We start from the raw sequence: 23,706 nt of genomic DNA, 5'->3' as shown, positions 1-23,706 counted from the left end.
AAGAATCCATTTTGCATCTCCTGAAAGAGATCCCAAAATGAAAACTCCAAGGAATATTATAGCCAAATTCCAGAGCTCTCAGGTCAAGAAGAAAATATTGCAAGGAGCCAAAAAGAAACAATTATCCTGACTGTGGAGCCACAGTCAGGATAACACAAGATTTAGCAGTTTCTACATTAAAGTATCAGAGGGCTTGAAATATGATACTCTGGAAGCAAAAAAGCTAGGATTACTATAACCAAGAATCACCTACCCAGCAAAACTGAGTATAATCTTTCTCTGGGTGGGGGTGGGAATGTGACATTCAATGAAATAGAGGACTTTCAAGTGCTGCTGATGAAAAGGCCAGAGCTGAATACAAATCTGTCTTTCAAATACAAGACTTAAAAGAAGCATATAAAGGTAAACAGGAAAGAGAAATAATAAGGGATTCAATAAGTTAAACTTTTTACATTCCTACATGGAAAAAAAAATACTTGTAACTCCTAAAAACTTTCTCATTATTAGGGCAGTTAGAAGGAGTATTCAAAGACAGGAAGCACAGGTGTGAATTGAATATGATGGGATGATCATCTGAAAAAATTAAGAGATGAGAAAGAAGAATGTACTGGGAGAAAGAAAAGGGAGAGGTAGAATGGGGTAAATCATCTGACATAAAAGAAGGCTGAAAGAGATTTTACACTGAAGTGAAGATGGGGTAAGGTGGAGCACTTGAACCTTACTCTCATTGGAATTGGCTGAAAGAAGAAATAATATACACGCTCTTTCCTACAGGAAAGTAGGAGAAGAAAGGGATAAAGAGTGGGAGAGGGGGGTGATAGAAGGGAAGGTAGATTAAAGGAGGTAAAAGTCAGCAGCAAAACTTGAGAATGGACAGGATGAAAGGAGAGAGAAAGAGGAAGATAAATGAGGAAAATTGGCTGGAGGGAAGTACATAGTTGGTAATCTTACTATGAAAAAACTTTATAGCAAGTTTCTCTGATAAACACCTCATTTCTCAAACATATAGGAAATTGAGTCATTTTATGCAAATAAAAGCCATTCCTCAATTGATAAATGGTCAAAGGATATGAACAGGTAGTTTTCAAAGTAATCAAAGGCATCTATAGTCATATGAAAAATTGTTCTAAATCACTATTGTCGAGAGAAATGCAAATTGAAACAACTCTGAGCTACCACTGTGAACTTATCAAATTGGCTAATATGACAGAAAGGGAAAATGACAGATGTTGGAGATGTGTGAAAATTAAAACACTGATGCATTGTTGGTGAAGTTGTCTACTGATTCATTCTGGAGAGAAATTTGGAACTATGCCCAAAGGGCTATAAAATCATGCATACTTTTTGACCTAGCAATACTAGGTCTTTATCCCAAAGAGATTTAAAAAAAAAAAAGACCTACAAAGTAACGCAAGTGTTAGTTACTTTGTGAATGGGACAGACCACTAGCAGTTTGTGGAGAGATACATCAGCAATGGGGAGGAGAACATGCCCTTCGACAGCAACATGGGGGAGTATACGGTGCTGGTGGAGCTGGGACAGCCAGATGCTGAGTTTTGGAACAGCCAGTAGGGGCTTCTGGAGCAGAAACGGCCAGAGTGGATGCTTACTGCAGGCACAGCACGAGGTGTTTGAGCGCTTCTCAGCGCACAGGACCGTTGAGCCTGAGGTGATTGTGTATCCACCAAAGATGGCTCCCCTGGGACACCACAACCTGCTTGTCTGCTCTGTCAGTGGTTTCTATCCTGGTAACATTGAGGTTAGGTGGTTCCTGAATGGGTGGGAGGAGACAGCAGGGGTTGCGCCCACAAGACTGATCAGCAATGGAGATTAGACCTACCAGATCCTGGTGATGCTGGAAATGACCTTCAAGCATGGAGATATCTACACCTGCCAAGTAGAGCACTCCAGCCTTCAGAGACCTATCATCTTGGACTGAAAAGACAGTCTGAATCTGCCCAGAGTAAGATTCTGAGTGGAGTCGAGGGCCTCGTGCTAGGGCTGATCTTCTTTGGGGTTGGCCTCATTGTCCACAAGAGGAGTCAGAAAGGAAATAGGGGTTCACAACCAACAGGACTCCTAAGCTGATCCCTGAGGCTGTGTCTCTTGGAACTGTTGTGTCCTCTCAGCTTCCATTCCATGTTTGGAAGCCCCTGACTGTGCCCAGATCTCCAGGAAATTAGCTCTACTGACCCTTTCCCTGGACTAGCTCCTTCTCTGTACCTTTGACTCTGTGTGACTCTTAGGCATTTCCCCAGCAGAACTTCAATGACCCCCTCCATTCTCCTTTGTTTCTGTACATTTTATTTTATCCATTTCTGTCCCTTGAGCCTTCACCCCAATAATTAGAGGACTGAGAATCAAGTGGTTCTTGGTGACACAGAGACAAATCGAGGGGAGCAGAGGGAAGACCCATTAGCACTTGGGATTTATAGAATCTGTCGAAGTGTGAAATGCCTCCAGAGGTGCGGATTGCAATCCATTCACACCTTTTCATTCTGGGTGCCTCTCATCCATTTCCTTCCATAATTCCTGGAGAGGTTGAGTAACCAGACTGCTAGTGGTCTTCCTCTGTATTTCTTGATATTACATAGGTACCAATGGCCCTCACAGGCTGTCTACTCAGAAATCCTTAGCTTTCCCATGCGATGGGCTCACCTCATTCTGGTGATACATCTCTCTGATGACTTTCCTTCTATCACTTCTGCTCATTTCTTCTTTGACAATATGCTGTAGCCTATGCTTGCCTATCATGTGCCTCTCCATTGCACTTTTAAAAAATTAAAGTTTTAGTAATAAAAAAGGACCTATATGTACAAAAGTATTTATAGCAGGTCTTTCAGTGGTGACAAAGACTTGGAAATTGAGGGATGTCTATCAATTGGGGAATGACTGAACAAGAAAAACCTAGAAAGACTTACATGAACTGATGCAAAATGAAATGAGCAGAGCCAAGAGAAAATTGTGCACAGTAATAGCAATAACTTAGCCATTCTCAGCAATACAATAATCCAAGACAATTCTGAAGGACTTATAATGAAAGGTGCTGTCTATCTCCAGAGAAAGAACTGGTGGAGCCTGAATGCAAATCAGATATTTTTCTTGTTGGTTTTTTTTTTCTTTCTGTGTTTTCTTTTACAGCATGACTTACATGGAAATGTATCTTGCATGACTACACACATATAACTTATGTCAAATTTTTTGCCTTCTCATGGGGAGTGGGGAGAATTTGGAACTCAAAAATTGAAAAAAATGTTAAAACAGTGTTTTAGAAATTTTTTACATGTAACTGGGGAAAAAATTAAAAATTTAAAAATTTAAAAACTATGGCTTGAAGTTGTACCCAAGAGGGTAAGAAAAGGAAGTTCTTCTGGTTGAGATCATTTTTCCCCTTACAACTGTTCAGCATGTTCTCTCCCAGATTTGTTCAATCTCTAAGTTGAAACTAGGAAATTCCCTCAAGCTCTTACCTTGCCCCTAGGAATTAACAAAAGCTCACTGGAGTATCAGCAAGTGACACAAGCAGCACTTAGCAATGCTAGTGAGGCAGAGAATAACTGCTAACCTGCATTTCTGCAGGAGAGATCTCTGTCCCTCTTACATGTCTCTTTATCTATTGATGTTAGTGCTGCCTCCGGACTTAGAACTACAAGATTTGATATTACTTACACTGAATCTCATTTAGTATCAATTGACAACTTCTTCTAGATGCCTTTCTACTTTCAGGAAATTTCTTAACCCTAACACCCTGGCCTTTTTCCACCGTCAAGGGCTTAGATTTTGACATTAACATTAACATCTCCCCAAATCATTAACTACTGCATTAAATGTTTCCTTTATTAATTTGTCTCCAGTGTCCATAAGCACCCCTAATATTAAAAGGTCATTGGTGGTATTTCAAGGGTGAAATTTTGTACTAATGTCACAAAAATTTAACATCCATCCCATTAATTTCTTTAAAAACATAATTATCAGTGGGTTAGATCTTATTTATGGGACTGATCAAATATTAGCATTATCTTTAGGCAAGGGAGTTCATTTTTAGAATACTTTACTTTGACACATCTTAAAGCAAGCATAGTCAGTTCATCTCTGAACTGTGTTCTCCCCTTGGAAAATAAGTGACTTTTAAGATTATAGAGGGCTAAGGAGTGTCTCTCTGCCTCATCCATGGATTTCCTGAAGTATGTGTGCAGCCATCCTCATATACAATGTCATTTAGTTACTCTGTGCCCTTATTTTCTGGGGTAATTGTGGCTGGAATAGGTTCTTCCCTTGTATATATCTTCAAAGAGCTGGAAACGCCAGGCATAGGCAGAAGAAGAAATAGGAGATACAAAGATTGATATCACTGTAACTGAGCAATTATTGGCTCATTCAATATCACTGAGGTGTTCAGTAGCAGATCCAGGATTTAAAGTAAGAACCACTGATTTCAAATTCAGTGTTCTCTTTACTTCTCTGAACAATCTTCATCTTCCCTGCCCCTAGACCATAATGATCTTTCCCTTTCCCTCGTCATGGATTGGGCAAGACTTTCCATGTTATGTGTTGTTTACATCTGTCTGCAGGAGAGATGATGTTTCTTATGGAAAGGTGTAGCAAATCACTCTGAAGGCTCCAAAAGTAAAATAAGTAAAATCACTCTGCTACTGGCAAGGGGATCCTGTTAAGTCACACGGATGACTTTGAGAGTAAACACAAGAATGAAAAAAGTTGTTGCCAAATAATGTAACTAAAGCCTAAGGCAGCTTTCCAAGACCATGTGATCTGAATCAAGGTTGGGAGTTCCCACCTAGATGAAATCACAGATTTCAGGCCTAATTAGTTTGGGATGTATTTATAGAGATGGATATAGATATGTAGATATATAGATATAGGTACATATACAATAATTCCCCAAATAGCTTGTTAGCTCTTTGAGAACAGCCCTATACAGCCACCACATTGGTTCAGACCTTCATCACCTATCTCTGGGTCAACTGAAACAGCCTCCTAATTGGCCTCCCCATCTTCAAATTTCGTTATCCCATCTCTAATTCATTCTGCACACAGCTGCCAGAGTGATTTTCCAAAAGTGCGGATCTGACAACGTCATTCTCTTACTTGATAATCTCCAGTGATTCACTGTTACCTGTGGAATCAAGTATAAGCTCCTCTGTCATCTAAAACCCTTCACAATCTAACCCCACCCCATCTTTCCAGCCTTATTACACATTACTACCCTTCATGATCCCTACCATTCCTCCCTCTATTGGGTCTCCCTCATGGTACTCTATCTCTTTGCCCTGGCCACCCTTGTTGCCTGGAATGCATTCCCTCCTCACCTCTCCTTCAATACCTTCAAGGTTCACTTTAAATGCCACCTTTAACACAGGTCCTTTCCTGACACAAGTCTTTTCCCGACACCACTCTGTCCCATCCCCCACTCCTGCCCCCCAACCATTAGAATACCCTTCCCCCAAACCATAAGATCTTTGATTCTGGGCTAGAAGAAACCTTAAAAGCTGAGTCCAACACCTGTGTTTTTCAGATGAGGAAAATGAGACACAAAGGGGTCATACAACTATCAAGTGTCTGAAATGGAATTCGAATCCAGATCTACTCTTCTAATAGTCCAGTACTATGTAGTTATCCTCATTGCCTCTCACTAATCACCTTGAATCTGTTTTGCACAAATGTGCACACATGTACATGCTGTTCATCCTTCTCTTCCACCACCAAACTCTTTCACCACTATGTTTGTATTTCTAGCACCTAGCCTAGCGTCTGGAACATAGTAGGTCCTTAATCAATCTTATTGATTGATTGTTAGCACCTGGCACAGTATAGGGTATATAGAAAATATTTAATAAATGCTTCCTTTCATGTATGCTAGATCTTATCCATGTTGGTAATGTCATATTTTCATCAAAGCTGTTGTGATTAGTCCACACTTAGACAGCTAAATTACGTAGAGGATAGAGTACTTGACTTGGAGTCAGGAAGACCTAAGTTCAAATATTGCCTTGGACAATTGCTAGCTGTGTGATCCTAGGCATGTACCTTAATCCTGCTAAGCCTCCGTTTCCCTATATGTATAAAATCAAAGATGACAACAGCACCTATTTCTTAGGGTTGTTGCCAGGAACGAATGAGATGAAATGCGTAAAGTGCTTTACAAACCTTAAAGCTCTAGATAAATGTTATTATTCTGCCAACCCAAAGAGGGAGGAGGAGTAATCCTGAATGTTCATTTATTCTTTAAAAAAGTAATTCTTCTGACCAAAACCTTAGAATTGTAAGGACTCTCCAAAGGACTTTGTCCTTTGCTATATGGCATTGATCCTCCACGATCATCAGCGGAGCAAAAGCATTCCTTACAGATTTCCATTAATCCACGCCAGAAAGGGGGCAGAAACCAAGAGCTATTTATATATTTTAAAAAGAAAAGCACACTGTACATTTGGAGTACAGTTCTCTTTTTCTGTTCTATTATGCATAGAGAAATGGTCATTATATTTGGTGTTGGTTCTGCTCAAGATAAAAATAAGTAAAATTTCAAAAGAAATATAATGGACAAGTAGATATTTATAAAGGTTTTTGTTCATTCATTTGTAGTACTCCCCACATCAGGGTACATTTTAAGATCCTCCAAATTACAGGTCACTTCAAGGTCACCTATAGAGTCTGGAAGTTGCTACCAACGATGGGTCAGCATTGCCACTTCCTTTTACTACCCCAATTCAAAGTAGTCTTTCCATTCCCCGAATCTTTATAACCCTTATGTGTTTTTGATTTTCATTATAACAATAATATATGTATAGATCATGACAGTTTTTGTGAAACTGCATTTCGTTAACATTTCATGAACACCTATACCATTAGTGCCTCATTAAAACTCTGTTAGAGAGGCGTGATGGGTACTTGGTTATCATTTCCAAACAGAAGCCCAGGAGCTCTTTGAGCTCCTAGGAGCACAGCTAAGTATACTAAGTGCAAGGATACATTTGTCTACTGGCTTCTCTCTAGTTCTGAAAAGGGTAAAAACCCATTGAAAGTCCTTAAGTCAGTGGTTTCCACTGACTTTATGTAAAAATACTTCTTTCATTTTTTTTTAACAACAGCAACAAAAAGTTGTTCCTCATATACTCTTGTAAAACTATCTATGCCAATAAATAATTCTTTTAGCTTGGTTTTTGTTTCAATAAAGTTAAGAATTTACTATAGTTTCATAACAAACAAATGAATCCTAAACATATGATAAGAATAAAGTGCTGCATTTGCCGGCATAGGATCACAGGGACAGAAAAAGATGAGACCTTTGAAGTCCAATCAATGCTTTTTACAACTGAGGAAACAGGAGTAGGGTGGTTAATGACTTGCCCAAAGTTGTGAACCCCCAAAACTTTCTTTTTTAAAACTCTGACTACAAATCTATCACTTTTCCCACTTTTCACTTATCCAGGGAGCAAATTTAAGAAAGGTAAATGCTCCCTCCCTACATTTTAAACTTCCCAACAGGGATGTATTAGGTATCTGAAACCAGGGGTGTGAGAAGTTTCAGTTTGCCACCCTGCCCCTCAACAAGGCCATAACAGTCTAGACTCTTAGCCCTCCAGTCAGTCTGATAGATGGGGAGCCTCTGAGTAGGAGAGATAAGAATATCTAAGATCTCTAGATCCAGTCCCAAGGACTGGTGGGAGGTATCTGATTATCACTGGAATGCACTATCTACTTAAGTGTGGGTGGAGGCCAAAGCCCCCCAGAGAAGGAAGATTCCAAAGGGAGGGAAGGCTAGAAGGATCAGTGACTTGTCTCCACCTCTGAGTTCACAGCCTTGAGGCTGGCCCACCCTGGCTTGCTCCTTTCTGCAACTCCACACCAGCTATAACAAATTCTCACCATGTTAATCTTGTTTTGTTGAGTTTATTTTCACTGGAAAAAGTGAATGTATTTATGTGGGAGTTTTGTTTCAAGATATCCAATAATTTAGGACATAGTTTTGCAGATCTCTCTCCCTTCCAACCTCTAGAAAGACTCTGTCCCAGTGGATCCACACCATTATTTGGAAAACTCTGCATTATGTTGTGGCAATTCCCCTCCCTCCCAAAACAAACAAGCAAACGAACAAACAAAACCAAAACCCTGAATCTTCTGTCTAGAGTGATGGTGTCATCCCTGTAACCTTGGGAGGGTGAAAAGATAAATAAAGTAAATCTGGTTTCCCATCCACAAGGTAAGTCTCAACTAGCTTTTGCAGTTATTGTAGTCCAGATTTTGTTTTTTTGGTTTTTTTACCTATTTTGTGTGTCATGGAAGTTTGGTGAAGTCCATAGAGTCCCTTTCAAGAGAATAGTATTTTAAACACATAAAATAAAATACACAAGATTACAACAGAAACCAATTACATTGAAAAATATATTATCAAGATATTTTTTTAAAACCAAGTTCACAGATCCCAGGTTAAGATCCCCTATTCTAGGGGGGAAACTCTCACTGCAGTATAGATATGGCAGAAAATTAAAAAACTATAATAGCAGTAAGATTTTTTAATTTAATTATTAATTTGTATTTTCAGTTCCTAATTCTCTCCCTCCCTCTCCTCCTCTCCCATTCATTGAGAAGACAAAGCATATGACATTATATACAGTAAGTCTTTCACAACTGATCATCATTACAATATTGTTCTTACTGTATACAGTGTTCTAGCTCTGTAACTTCCCTTTGCATCAGTTCATATAAGTCTTCCTAGGATTTCCTGAAACCATTCTGTTCATGATTTCTCATGGCACAGTAATATTCCATCGCAATCACATACTACAACTTGTTCAGCCATTCCCCACTTGATGGACATCCCCTCAGTTTCCAGTTCTATGCCATGATAAAAAGAGCTGCTATAAATATTTTTGTTCATATGAGTCCTTTTCCTTTTTATTTGATCTTCTTGGGGTATAGGCTTAGAATAGGTTTTACTGGGTCAAAAGGTATGCAATTTTATAGCTTTATGGGAATATTTCTAAATTGTTCTTCAGAATGGTTGGACCAGCTCATAACGTCCACCTGCAGTGCATCAGTTTACCTATTTCCCCATAGTCCTTCCAGTATTAGTCATTTTCTTTTTCTGTTGTCATCTTAGTCAAACTAATGGGTCCAAGGTGGTACCTCAGAGTTGTTTAAATTTGCATTTCACTATTTTTAGTGATATAGGGCATTTTGTTTTTACGGGACTATTGACAGCTTTAGTTTCTTCTTCTAAAAACTGCTGTTCATATCCTTTGACTATTGGGGAAATGGCACGTATATATTTTTATAAATTTGGCTGAGTTCTCTATATGTTTATAAAATGAGACTTTTATCAGAGGAATTTGCTGTAAAAAATTTTCCCCTAGTTTCCTTCTTTCTTTCTAATTTTGGCTGCATTTGGTTTTAATAAGATAATAATCAAAATTATGTAATAAAAATTATCCATTTTACCTCCCACAATCCTCTCTGTCTCTTGTTTGGGCATTCACTATTCCTCTATCCATAGATCTGATGGTTAATTTTTTCTCTGTTCCATTGGTTTACTTATGACATCACCCTTTATGACTAAATCATGTATTCGGTGTCACTTCCCTACCCACTGGTTCCAAGGTGAAGATAAACCCAGCAGCAGATAGGAGCCCCAGGGAAGGGCGAGATGGGGGTAGGGAGAGAACAATGAGTAAGGGGACTTGGTCGCTCCCAGGCTGTACCTCCCAACTGGCCTGGATTGGAGAAATCTACCTTTGCCTTTTGGATAATACTTGGCCCCCAAAAGGGGTGATTTATTCCCGTGTGAATGACCCCAGAAGCATGAGACAAATTCTACATACATTATACGGTGTTAGCCATCACTGGATGAATGGATGGACCAGAATGTGCTTGCCTTGATCAAGACAAAGAAACTGTTCTGAAGAACTCTGAGAAGTACCTAAGTGAGCTGGCAGGGCAGCCTGAGCATCAGATCACCCACAACCAGAAATGCAAGCATGAGATCAACCATGTGCAGAAGACCTACCTAGAACTGACTCCCACAATAGCAGCACTAGAGAAAGAACACAAGGTGATTACCAAGGTGAAGTATGTGGATAACATATTGGAAAATGAGATTGATGCCTGGCACTTCTTCCTATTGCCAGAAAATTATGGAAAAAAGCCCAAACTTTGGCTGTATGAATGCTTCCTGAAGCACATCAAGTTTGAGAAGAGCTACCATTTCCATTTGGGGAAGTGCCAGTGGAGACAGACACCTCTTGAGGAAATCTACTTAAAAAAACAACAACTTGGTGTATGAAGTGGATGGCAAAGACTACGAGATTTATTTCTAAAACCTGTATCTATTAGCCAAACTCTTTCTGGACCACAAGAGATTTGTCACTGAAAAAAAGATAGATAGATAAATAAATTAATGGATAGATGAATAGATAGATATGTAGGTAGGTAGATATATAGATGATAGATCACATACCCCTTTTAAGCTTGTGAGATGTTGGTCTATTTCTAGTTTCTGCCAGAGTAGTTTCCTATTTTCTCCCCAGTTTTTGTCAAATAGTGAGTTCTTGTCCCAGTAGCAGTGATCTTTGGATTTATCAAACACCATTTTACTGTGCTCATTTGCATTTATATATTGTATATCTAATCTATTCTATTGATCAACCACTCTATTTCTTATTCAATATAAAATTGTTTTGATGATTACTACTTTGTAGTATAGTTTGAGATCTGGTATTGCTAGTCCTCCATTTTTTTTTCATTGATTCCCTTGATATCCTCAACCTTTTTGTTCCTTCAGATGAATTTTATTATTTTTCCTAGCTTTTATAAAGTTTAATTTGGTAGTTTGTCACTGAATATGTATTTGGTAGACACTGAATGAGCAAATCAATTTAGGTAGTATCGTCATTTTTATTATATTGGTTTGGCATACCCATGAACAATTAATATTTCTCCAATTGTATAGATTTGTTTTTGTGTGGAGTGTTTTGTAATTGTGTCCCTATGGATCCTGTGTGTGTTGAAAGTAAGATTTTTTTCCTGAATAATAATCTCTCTTGATATCTTTTGATCCCAACTGTCAAAGAACTTGTTCAAATGATAACACATTGCCTCAAAGCAGCCAAAAAACTGGCTTCTTCTTGGTTGAGCAGGCTAATAGAAAAGCTCAGATAAATGAACATATTCAATGGCCTTGTTCTGATTCCAAATTCCTATAAATATATGGCAAGGCTGTAGTACTACTATTAGATAAATTTATTTACAGACGTGCCTGCATCATCTTCAGAAAGAAAAGGAGGAATTACAAAGATAATAGAAAGGATGAAGATATCTTGTCAAAACAGTAGCAGGAAGAAAAAGCTTAAATACCTTTTCCACGTGCTGCTCTACTAATTCCTTTCTTGTGTTTTGTCTGGGCTTGCATTCTGATCTGTGTTCTCATTGAGAGGAAGAGCAAGTAACTTAGAAAGCATAGTCTCTTAAGACAGAGAGGCTCTCCTTTTCCTTGATTCAACGATTTTGAAAAGTCACTAACACTCAGTTAGTTCTTGTGCTTTGTCAAAGAGTAGAATGATTTTGAGGCCATTCAGGAGCCAGTGAGAAGGCTAAAACTACCAGACTGTTGGGAAGAAGTGAGGAAGGAGGTTTTAAAGTCAGAATGGAGACTCTCACCTCTCACTCCTTCCCCCACTCCCAAAGTATGACATTGTTCTTGTGAGAAGCCTGGACGAAGGAATAGCAGGAATAGGAGGGATTCTAAGTAGACTTAGAGATTGGGTCCCTGCATGGACCCACCTAGTATCCTTTGTCCTTCTCACACCAGACCCTGCCCTGCCTGCCCAGGGTTCTTGCTGCCAAGACCCAAAACTGAGTGGTACTGACAGAAGCTAACCAGACGGCATGGAGAGCCAGCAGGTCAACAGACTGGAAGGCATGGACAGTGTGGACACTTCCTGAATAGACACAAAGGTCTATTTGGCATGAGGCAGAAGTTGCCAAGCCCCACTCGGGGCTTCACGAGTGTTAGAGGAGAATATTCTGTCTGGCACTCAAAGGACACTCACTGCCTGTGGCTCTGAGGATGATGCTCCACCATTAGGAATTTTGTGTCTTGTTGCAACAAATTCTGCTTCATTCCAAGGTCTTATAATTCTTGGACATACACCCAGGATGCAACCCTGATGTAGCAAGACAAATTAACTGGGTGGAACTGAAAGGAAAATGAAGGGAGACATTGCCCAGATGGCCACTATTTTTTAATTGTTTCATTTTAAAATATTAAATGACATATACATTTTTAAAACTATGTAAAAAAACAATAAAGTTAGAATGGAACTTGACTGTGAAAACCTTTGGGGTGCCAGCATGAATTTGAATTTGACCCACCAGCACTGCTTGATCTACTGGTTATAGAGTGAAAGCAAGGGATGAATTAATCAGGTTTGCAAATGCCATAGAAAACAAAAAACAAATGTGGTTGAGCTTTGGCAGGGCAGTATTCACCTCATTTAAGGACTGAATTTATGGGGCCACCAAATTAACTAAAATTCATTGAAACTATAAAGTATACTGTAGTAGTAGTAGTAGCAGCAGCAGCAGCAACAGCAACAGCAGCAGGAGGACAAAGAGGAAGAAGAGGAGGAAAAAGTGAAGAAGGAAGAGGAGGATGAGAAGAAGAGTCTACATTATGATTATTTCTACTTCAGAAAAATTTACTCCCAAATCCAGGTGTAATTTCACTAAAGCATAGATGTAGAATTAGTAAGAAGCTTAGAAGTCATGTAGTCTAACTTCCTCATTTTACAGATGAGGAAACTGAGGCACAAGTAGTTCAAGTGACTTGCCCAAGGTAACAGATGTAATAAATGGTAGAGCTGAGATTCAAACCCAAGCTATTTAACTCTAGACCCGGCCTCTTGTCATTTGGAGGAAGAGAAGGTTTGGGATTCTTTGCCATGCTATGGCTGATGCCCAATACTTGATCACCATTAATAGCATCGAGTCCATCTCAAACACATGAGGCGTAAGAGGAAGAACTGATATAGAGGGATTAAATTAAATTAAAAATTAATTAAATACAGAGGGGAAGAGGGTAGGTAGTTTTGGAACTCTACTCTCATTGGGAATGGGTTAAAGCAGGAACAACAAATATATTTAGAAGGGTATAAAAATCTAAATTCAGAAAGAAATAAGAGGGTAAGGGGATAGGGTGGAGGTAGAAGATAAAGGAGGTATTCTTGGAGGAGGAGTAGGTTAAGGACTAGGAGGTCAAGGTAGTGGGTAGAAGTAAACTAGAGGACTGAGGAAGGATAGGAATAGGGTGAGAAGGATAGTGAGAAAAATAGGAAGGAGAAAAATATACAACATCTCATTACAGTTTAGAACATGAATGGTATGAATCTACCTATAAAATGGAAACCTATAGATTAAAAATTTGAGTTCAACAAAATGTTGCTTTCAGGAAATGCTATAAAAATGAGAGATACACACAAACATAAAAAAACGGTCAGGAGTAGAATTTATTATATAAAAAAGCAGAGATAGTAATCATGATCTCAGACAAAGTTAAAGCTAAAATCAGATTTAATCAAAAGAGAAAAAACAGGGAAAAAACATTATGTGTCAGCCATATTAATCAATAGTTTTAGACCATATAAAATAATGAGACAGTATAAAAAAATATGAGAGTATACCTGCCAAAACAGACACAGGAACTCTATGTATATAAACACAAAATACCTTTTATACAAAGCTAGATCTAAATAACTGAGGTAATAATTATAGTGCATTGATAGATAAAGCTATTATAATAAAAAATGACAATTTTACCTAATCTGTTTATGTAATACTATCTCAATTAAATTACTAAAAATTATCTCAATGAGTCAGAAAAAATAACAGGGTTCATTTGGAAGAGTGGAACTTCAGGGAAACCAGGGGGGAAAGATATGAAGGAACTAGATTCAGTAGTATCAGACCTTAAACCATATTATAAGGTAAGAGCAATGCTGAAGTATAAAATGAATAATTCTGATTATTTTAAATTAAATTTTTCCTTATAAATAAAACCCATGTAACCAAGAATAGAGGGAATGCAGAAAATTGGAGGGGGGAAATTCTTATAAACAATCTCCCAGAAAGAATGTAATTGGGTAGGAATATTGTTATGGTATAGGAAATGATGAGCTGGTAGATTTAGAAAAATATGGAAAGACTTGAACATTATGAAGGAAGATGCTAAATACCTTCACAGAAACAGATGACAAGTGGAAATAAGCATAATATAGTCTTATACATATATGTTTGAGTGTATATGTGTATATTTTTATAGATATCTATGTATGTGTATGTATATATGCATATGTTTATGTACACGCATGCATGTACATATGTGTGTATATATGTGTGTATGTATATATAGTGTGTATACATATACATACATACATATATATATATATATATATATATATTATATATATATATATATATATATATATATATATATATACACATATATCTCCACCCTTGATTGTAGCATGGGGGAAGGGAGGAAGGGAGAAAAAAAGTTAAAAGTGAACATCAGGACAAAAGAAAACATACAAGGAAGCAAAGAAAAGATGGGCAGCCTTGATATTATTGTGTAGTATGCATTATATAGATTTTCTTGAAATGGAAATTTATTGCTTTACATTGAATCCTGTCTTGTGTTCTGCTGTGTACATGACAATTTTTTCCCTTGTTTTGTATTTAAGTTTAAAATAAATTTTAAAACTTGAAAAAATAAAGAATAAAACTTAAAGCTGAAAAAAGTGTTAAGTCCAAGTTAAATTACTATTGGTAATAACAATATATAGCTCATAATAAAAATAGATTTTTATTACAACAATCCTATGAAGAATGAACACACATCTCCACTTTTCATATGAGGAAAGTGAATTTGAGAGATTAAGGGACTTGCTCAAATCAAGGTCACAAAACCAGTAAGAAACAATCAGGACCTGAACCCAAGCCTTCAATCTCCAAGCAGAGTATTCTTTACAGTATAAGACACAGCACATACTGTTTCAACCTGAGCAATTCAGGGGACCGTGAGCAAGGTGGGGAGACAAGCTTAAGTGATATGGCTGCACTATCCAGACATTTTATCTGCTTCCCTTAATTCATCAGCTAATTGGTTAATTTTCTTCACTACATCTAGCATGGAAAATACTCAAAGACTAATTCCCGTTGGTTTTTGCCATTTGAGCCTTCGGTTAGTGAGGTTTTTTTTTTTAACCTGATGCATTTCTATGAACTCTAAAAGAAAGGTTTTGCTAGCCAATATCATTCGTTTAACGTGCAAGCCTGTGTAAATTATGACCAGAAACATTTAAGCATTCTTGTCCCAGACATGAATGCTAAGCCCTCGGGTTGTATTTTAGAAGGGAAAAGCGCAATCATCAGGCTGTCTATTATCTCTGAAACAGAATTTCTTATTTCACAAGGTCAGCACCTGCTGTAGTTAAGAATAATCCCATATAGGGATCGTGGACTTTAAGGAGGCATAGCCTTTTTCAGTGCAGTGTGAAATCTAAGGTTTGTAAGGGCCAACCTTAAAGAAACTGGGTGGCATTATCTCTGGGCAACTATTTCTGCTGTCTAAGGATGCCCTTTGTCATGGCTTACAGGTTCATTAGCGGAGTCAAACCCTGAACTTGTTTCTTATTGTAGGTGTGTTTAGCAGAGATGGATAATTATGTGCCATTAGAGTGCAATTTCAGTCTGGGACTAGAGAGAGACTTCAGCAGCCTTATAATTATGCAGCTAAAACACTTCTATTATTAGAGTGAAGGGATGAATGACAGTTTTATCATGGTTTTCTGACTCTTGACCTATCTACAATAACATGCATTTCAGGAATAGGTTGCTAATGTGTATAATGGCAGAAAACATGGTCCTTCCTATCCTTGTACATAGTCATGGTGCCTCCATAACAGGGTTCCTTAACCTGAGGTCTGTGAACTTATTTAAAAAAAATCTTTAGATAACTGTTACTTCTTTTCAAAGGAATTTTCAAAACAAAATAAAATGTGATACTGCTCTGAATTTGCCTTAATTTTGAAGTTCATAATCATCCCTTTAGTCACTTTTTAGAATTAGGTATAAGCTTTTTTCCTTCCAAAATGAGACCAATGAGTTCAAGGTTGACTTTGAAATTTGAAGTTGTTTAGCACTAAGTCTTTGGGATTAGTAAAAAGGAAAAAAAAGAAAGAAAAAGAATCAGGGGATATGAATAATTCAGACAAGGTAAAATTCTTTCATGATTCTATTAACTTGGATGATTCAAATAAAAACAGCTAAATCAGGAATTTTGCCTGATTAACCTAAGTAATTTTCTTCATCATCTACTTTGATTTGATTACTGGGGCAAGGACATCAAAGCCTGACTTAATCTCCCTCCTCTAACCAATCTCCTCAACCTGAGAGTGTGACCTTTTTCCATGGCAGCCCCAACCAGATAAATACATTTCACCATGGAAGCTATGATTGAGAAGTGGAAGGGACATTTGAAGTCCAGTGCACCCATTTTTTACAGATAAGGAAAGGAGCCTCAAAGCAGTGAAATGACTTTTCAAAGATCACCAGTATATCCTGATGCATTATCCAAGGATATAGAATAATGTAGGACATAGATTAGAGTTGTGTAAAGTTTCTGGGATGAAGGAGGTTATAAACTATTCATTCCATTAATGGTGCAGGGAATTGAATGTTTTACAAATTGACTTTCCTATGACTAAGATAAGTAAACCTCACCAAGAGACTTGTCAGTCTTGTCAGTATCTCATCTTTGTCTACTCTCTACTTCACACCACAATCACCCTAGTTCAGGTCCTCATCATCTTTGACTCTTTTAATAGTGTCTTGTAATTGGTCTCTCTGCCTCTAAATCTTCCTGCTCTGCACAGTTGCTAACTTGATATTCCTAAAGTTCAGCTCTGACTGTGTCATTCCCTTGTCAGTAGCCTTTGTGGCTTCCTATTCCCTCTAGAATAGAAGCAATAAAACTCCTATGTGGCATTTCAAACGTTTTACAATATGGCTCCAGCCTATTTCTTATCCTCATGTGGTTTACTCTCCAGGCAAATTGCCTATTTGCTGCCCCTGGACTGAATATTCTATTTCCCACCTCCATAACTTTCCAAGGGCTATCACCCATTCCCAGAATGTTTTCCTTCCTCATCTCTATTTCTTACAACTCCTACTTCCTTTTATGGATCAGCTTAAGTGTCTCCTCTTTCAAGTGGGCTTTCATACTTTCCCATTGTTACTTATATTATGTATTTATAAATACATAATATCCTCCTATACATGTATCCTCCTATAGAATACAAGCTTTTCAAGGACAAGAATTGTCTGGCTTTCCGTGCTTAGCACAATCTCTAGCACGTATATTTACTTAATCAATAAGATTCATTATCTCTTAGTTCCAAATAGACTTAACTAAGGTTATAACAGAGGATGTAGGGCCCTTTTCTCTTCTCATTTCCATGTAATAGGCCAAAGTGAAGCTGGTGACTTTGCACAACCCTTCCTCACTTAAATCCAATTCACTCATGTCATGGCATCACCTCCCTGATATCATGGTCCTCTTCGAAAATGAAGGACAAACAACTAAACTATCAATGTAATAAAGAAATACAGACAGACTTAAATATATCATGAACTTATTCATTTAATTTAAATTTTTAATTGGTTTTTTGTTGTTGTTTTTGTGTTTTGGGTTTTTTTTGGCAATCAGCATTAAATGACTTGCCCAGGGTCACATAGTAAATGTCTAAAGCCAGATGTGAATTCAGGTCCTCCTGACTCCAGGGCCAATATTCTATCCACTGCACCACTTAGCTGCCCCCCAATTTTTTAAAAATTATTATTAAATTATCTATTTAGGTATGCTAGCCTATAAGCACTATATTTTCATTCATGGTAGATTTTCTTTCTCTTTAGAAGAAAAGAGAGTGGGTTGGTGCTAATTTTCCAGATCTTTTGAGAAACTATTATAACCTTGTCAGAGGCTCCACCATGACATGAAGGGATGATTTCTCTCACTTCTCTGGCTCCTTTCTGTCCTTAAGATAACCAGAAATTTCATTATCTCATGCCAAGTATAATATTGTCACCAGCTGTTGTCTTAAGTAGTACATGATTCACAAGGCTCATGGAATCAACAGGTTTATTTACAGGTCAACAACAACAAACAGAACTCATACCAGGACTCATGAGAAATAATTACATGCACCAGTGAACAACTGTTCTTCAGATGCCTGTATAGCCTCAATCACTTATATTCATTTCCCTGATAAGGGCTCCCAGTGGGTATTGCTTCTAGTTGGACTCCTCAGTACATGTCTCCTACTGAGCCTGTTCAGCTCACTATTTGTCAGGAGATTGTCACAGTGCCAGACCATAGCCCAAGTTTTTAATAATGTCAATCAGACTTGTACAAATACACTTAGAGTCTTTGGGAACAGTGCCTTATTATTATAAATTGTTTCCCTACTCTAATTAAATTTATCTTAATCCTTTATATATAGATACTTTTATGTTTCCAGCAAAAAAAAATGAAAATTGATATAGTTTCTAATCTGCTATGCATAAGATGAGGAACTTTAATCAGAAATATATGAAATGGTGAAAGAGGAGAAAAGCTCACATTTCTAAGTCACATGGTTGGAATGAACTGACAAAATGGCACCATTTGAATATATGAAGACTTCCTAGTTTTTTGAGGACATACTTATGATACAATTCCTTTTAGTAGGTTTTCAGACATAAAGCACACACATGACAAGGGTAACTTTCTGTCTAGAGTAAAAGAACTTTGTGATGTGGATCCAATGAGATAAAACAGTTCTGCCTCATGTAGTAATACCACTAATGAATGAAGGAGAGATAATAAAAAGGAACAATTTGGAAAAGTATAGTGTATATTAACTGTAAGTCTAGAATTTCATTTGTCTTTGGGATATACATTTGAATCTAGTTGAACTCTCCCAGTCCAAGGCTTGGTGCTTCAAAAACATGGCATGCTCCGAATATCCTTGGTGTCTGGCTTCACTCTTTAAAGCACTGTTTTTAGCCTCCTTTTGTGAAGCAGAGATTTTACCCTGAATGTGGATGAGTCAGATATTTTCCCTTATCCTGAATGTGTATACATGTATAACCAATTTAAGGCTGTCTGTAATCAACAGTGCCCTTGAAATATTCCTTATAAGAATGTGGGAATCATACTGAAGGGAACAAAATGGCTCCCAACAATAACAAAACCAGGGTGGGGAAAGGGAGGGAAGACTGAAAGGATTTGACGGGTTTGTCTCAAATGATAATGTTCATGCAATCAAAGGCATTCTTTCTGTTAACTACCAATCCACAGTTAGAAGAATTCTAACTACACGTAAAATTAAGAGGCTAGAAACATCAGCAATAAATACGTAGAAATATTTCTTTCATCTGGTATTTGGAGCAGCCTTTGTACCTGGCTGCCACCTACTACTTATGTGACCTCTAGGTAAGTTACTTAACCTCTGTGGGTTTTAGCTCCTCATCTGTAAAATGAGAGGGTTGGATTAGATGATTTTTAAAGTCTATTCTGGTTCAAAATCCTGTGTTTGTGTGATCCTATGTAGTAGCATATGATTAGGAGCTCTACATTTGAAGGACAATAGAGAGGTGATAATGAACTTCATGGGACTTTATCAAGATTCATAGGAGCATAGATTGAGAGAAAGAACCTCCGTGGCCAACCCACCTCATTTGACAGATGGGGATGCTGAGGGAGATTAAGCAATACTCTGTCTAGCTCCCTGATCTGGTAAGTGTTTGCTTTTCATTGGGCTTATACTGCAGGACTACAGGCAATGCTTGTGGTTTTTTTTTTCAGATTAAGCCCTGTAACCTAAATTATTTTCCTGGCTCCTGTAACTCTTCAGGGAAGGACTCAGTACATTACAGCAGATCTGACTATCTCCCAGAGGCTCCCTATCATTTTCATAATGAAATATGAAGTTCTCAGTTTAACATTTGAGGCTCTTCATAGCCTTTTCATAATTCTTCATAATATTCATAACATTTCCAGTCTTCTCATACTTACACCCTTCCATGAACTCTATGATTCAGTGAAACCAGCTCTTTTGTTGTTCCTTACACATGGCATTCCATCTTCTGTCTCCATGGTTTTGCATTGGTTATCCCTATGCCAAGAATACTTCCTCTACTTACCTCTGCCTACTGTCACCCCTGGCTTCTTTTTGTTGTTGTTGTTTGTTTTTATTTATTTTTTGGGGAGTCAGTCAGGGTTAAGTGACTTGCCCAGTGTCACACAGCTGGTAAGTTTCAAGTGTCTGAGGTCAGATTGGAACTCAGGTCCTCCTGATTCCAAGACCAGAGCTGTGTCTACTACGCCACCTAGCTGCCCCTCATCCCTGGCTTCTTGAAAGCTCAATTTGAATACTTACCTTCTATAGGAGGCCTCTTTAGTTCCCTAGTCACTTGAACCTTTTCTTCTAAGTTACTCTCCTTCAACTTTGTGTGTATCTTGTTTGTTCCTATTTTTTCTTTGTACCTATTTATTTACATACTATATTTTCTATTATTATATAAGCTCCTTGAAGGCAGGAACTATTTTTGATTTTTGCCTTTCTTTGTAGCTTTATCATTTGGCACACAGTAAGCCCTTAATATATGCTTAAGTTATCTATTGATTGGGAGAAAAACAGTAATGATGAGTGAATAACTCCTCCAGACCTTGAATTATATCAGGAAACAGTAATCAAAGATTAAACAAGATATGTAGAGAATTGATACAAATATATAAGATTTGCCATTGAGGAAGTATTAAAGTAGATGAATGAATAGTTATCAAGAGAATTGAAAACTGCCAACAACCCAGATAAGTCTTGGCATTTGTTGAAATGGAAGTCTCTAAAATTATGCTAAATAAGTACAGTCTGGAAGTTGGACATTAAGCACATAGTCACAAGAACTTTTTAACTCCAAGTCAGATGGAGTCTTGGAATAGACACTAATCCTTGATAAGAAAAAAAATTAAAGTTAAAAAATAGATTCAAAGCCTGTGGGAAACACTTAGCTGCAGTCTCTAATAGAGCTACTTAGCTGGCTAGCTTCTCTGTGTACCATAAAACTTTTGTTCCTATGGTTTAGGAAGCTCCTCTCAGAAGGAAAATGCCAATTAAATTAAGGCTTTAAGGACCAACAGATTCTCAGAGGAAAGCAGCTTGAGAATTTTTCCCTAGTCCTATAACTGAGTGAATGACAGTCCTGCCTTTTCTATGAGTTAGAGAATAAGCCTCTGGATTTTAAGCTAAAAGAAAGATGGCAGAGCCTATTCTTCCTCTTATAGAGAAGAGTGACCCTTCAGCAAGGAGTTCTAGCTAAAGTCAGAAGCTGAAAGCAGAAAAAATTTTCATAACCTCCTGTTCAGTGGAGCCATGCCTAGACTAAAACAACCAAGATAGCCCCATCCAAAGACAACCTCAGAAGAGTAACGAGGAGCAGCCCCCAGGAGGGACTATATACCATCCTCAGACCCTTTAGCATTCACCATCAGAGACAGCATGCCATGCAAGCCCAGGGAGGAACAAGCCCAGTTACAACAGTTCGAGATTACCACAAGATAGCTGTAGCCCTGCTTCACTGGGGACAAGTGTTATCCTTCCATGTATATTTCCTGACCACCTGTATTTCCTCTGTATGTGTTCTTCTGTGTGTGCCCTTCCACTCATTTATCCAATGTGTCCCTTCTTCCTACTGATGGCATGTGTATTGGTGGGAAAGGTGCACCATGTTTATGAGAGAGGATGTTTTTATTGAGATATATGTAGATAGATAGCTAGATAGCTAGATAGATAGATAGCTAGCTAGATAGATAGATAGATATAGATATATACATACACACATATGTGTATATATACATATAGAGAGAGAAAGGGAGGAAAGAGAAAGGGAGAAAGGGAAGGGGGAGACAGAGACAGAGAGAGAGGAAGAGTAGGAGGAAGAGGAGGAAGAGAAGAAGAAGAAGAGACAGAGACAGAGAGAGAGAGAGAGAGAGAGAGAGAGAGAGAGAGAGAGAGAGAGAGAGAGAGAGAGAAGAGAGAAACCCATCTCTGCAGTGAAGAAAGGTAGATACATTTTCTCAATTTTCTCTGGGGGCTAATCTTGGTCATTATAATTACACAGTGCTCAATTTCATTTTTTCATTATTTCTAATTACATTGTTGAAGTCATTGTACTATCTATATAGTTTTTTGCTTCTGCTTAATTAATTTTGCATCAATTCAAATAAGCTTTCCCATTCCTCTCTGAATTCTTCTTATTTGTTGTTTCTTATGGCACTATAATATTTTTATGTTCGTATGCCACAATTTGTTCAATTATTCCTCAGCTGATCGGTATCTACTTCATTTTCAGTTCTTTGCTACAACAAAAAGTGCTGTATTTTGTGTATGTATATGTATGGGACCTTTCTGTCTTTGACCTATGTGGAGGTCCAAGCCAAATCAAAGCCTAGCCAATCACCTTTATCTCTTATACCAGAGACCATGCCCCAAGGGAAAAAAAGCCAACCTAGGACCTCACTATCCTGATTGGTGAATGTCTTTGCTGGACCAATATTTCAGGAAAGTCCAAGCCAGCTTGGTTCACTCTAATCTCTACTCTGGCCATCACCAGCCACCTTACCATACTCTTAGTCTTTGTCTTGCTCTACATGACTAGTATAAGTGAACATATCAATGAAAAGTTCATGACCTATGGTTTTGAGTAGATGTGTACCTTTAGACTATCTGGAACCAGAGGTAGCTGGTCTTGGAGGAACCATGTGTTAATTGGAGTATGCCCCAAGATGCAATACTAGAAATCATTGAAGGAATCATTCTAGAAACTTTCAATTTCCTATATCTGCAAAATGATGAAAGCCACTGTCAAACTCCTTCACAGGGATGTTAAAACGATTCATTCAGGTACTTTTGCCAAGTGCTGGGCTCTTCTCAGAGGAACGTGCTAAATGTGCAATATTGTCACTTAATTTTTAAAAACAAATTTTCAATATGGCATGCTGATATATATTTATATGTGTATGTATGTGTGTATATATGTTTATGTATACATATACATATATGTGGAGAGAGAGAGAGAGAGAGAGAGAGCCTTCATACCCACTCACCACGAAAACACATACCCTATTCTGAACAAAGCCAGGCAGAAAAATAAATTCTTTGTGTCACCAAGTAGAAATTCTCTTCTTGTTTCCTAGCAAGTGGTTACAGCCCAGGCTATTGTCGGCCTGACTTTGACTCTGAGCTCTGATAGCCTTAGGCCAACATACTGCTAAGGGCAGAAGCCTGTTAACATTAAAGTCTCTGAACGCCTTGAGTGTCAGTTAAATGTTTTGGAGGAGAATGACTAGCCTAGATGTTGCCACAGTCTGCAATGCTTCTCAGTTGGGTTTTTTTTCCTTATTATGGTCAAAAGTTTCTCTAAACTGCCAGTGTTCCCTTGGGGCCAGATAGAGCCATCTGGATACCTTACATAAATCTCCTACCCTTCTCAGGCAGTAACCAGTCAAATGGCATTAGCACTGACAGCTTCCTGCTGTGAAACATGGGTGAATATTGTTAGAACTCTCCTTTAGCTATTTCATAATATCCTGTAGAC

General features: G+C 37.9%; 1 protein-coding gene and 1 pseudogene across 2 annotated transcripts in view; one reads left to right on the top strand and one right to left on the bottom strand.

Annotated features, from left to right (window-relative positions):
• Positions 1-23,706, bottom strand: part of LOC110196938 (protein unc-93 homolog A-like) — a 158,456-nt gene that overhangs the window by 55,735 nt on the left and 79,015 nt on the right. The gene's annotated exons all lie outside the window — the stretch shown is intronic.
• Positions 1,131-2,296, top strand: LOC110196945 (HLA class II histocompatibility antigen, DRB1 beta chain pseudogene; annotated as a pseudogene).

The sequence above is a fragment of the Phascolarctos cinereus genome, unplaced genomic scaffold, assembly GCF_003287225.1.
Source record: "Phascolarctos cinereus isolate Bilbo 61053 unplaced genomic scaffold, phaCin_HiC Scaffold_5;HRSCAF=322, whole genome shotgun sequence".
NCBI classification, from domain to species: domain Eukaryota; kingdom Metazoa; phylum Chordata; class Mammalia; order Diprotodontia; family Phascolarctidae; genus Phascolarctos; species Phascolarctos cinereus.
Note: the sequence above shows the minus strand (reverse complement) of the source record. Positions and strands in the feature narration are given on the sequence as shown.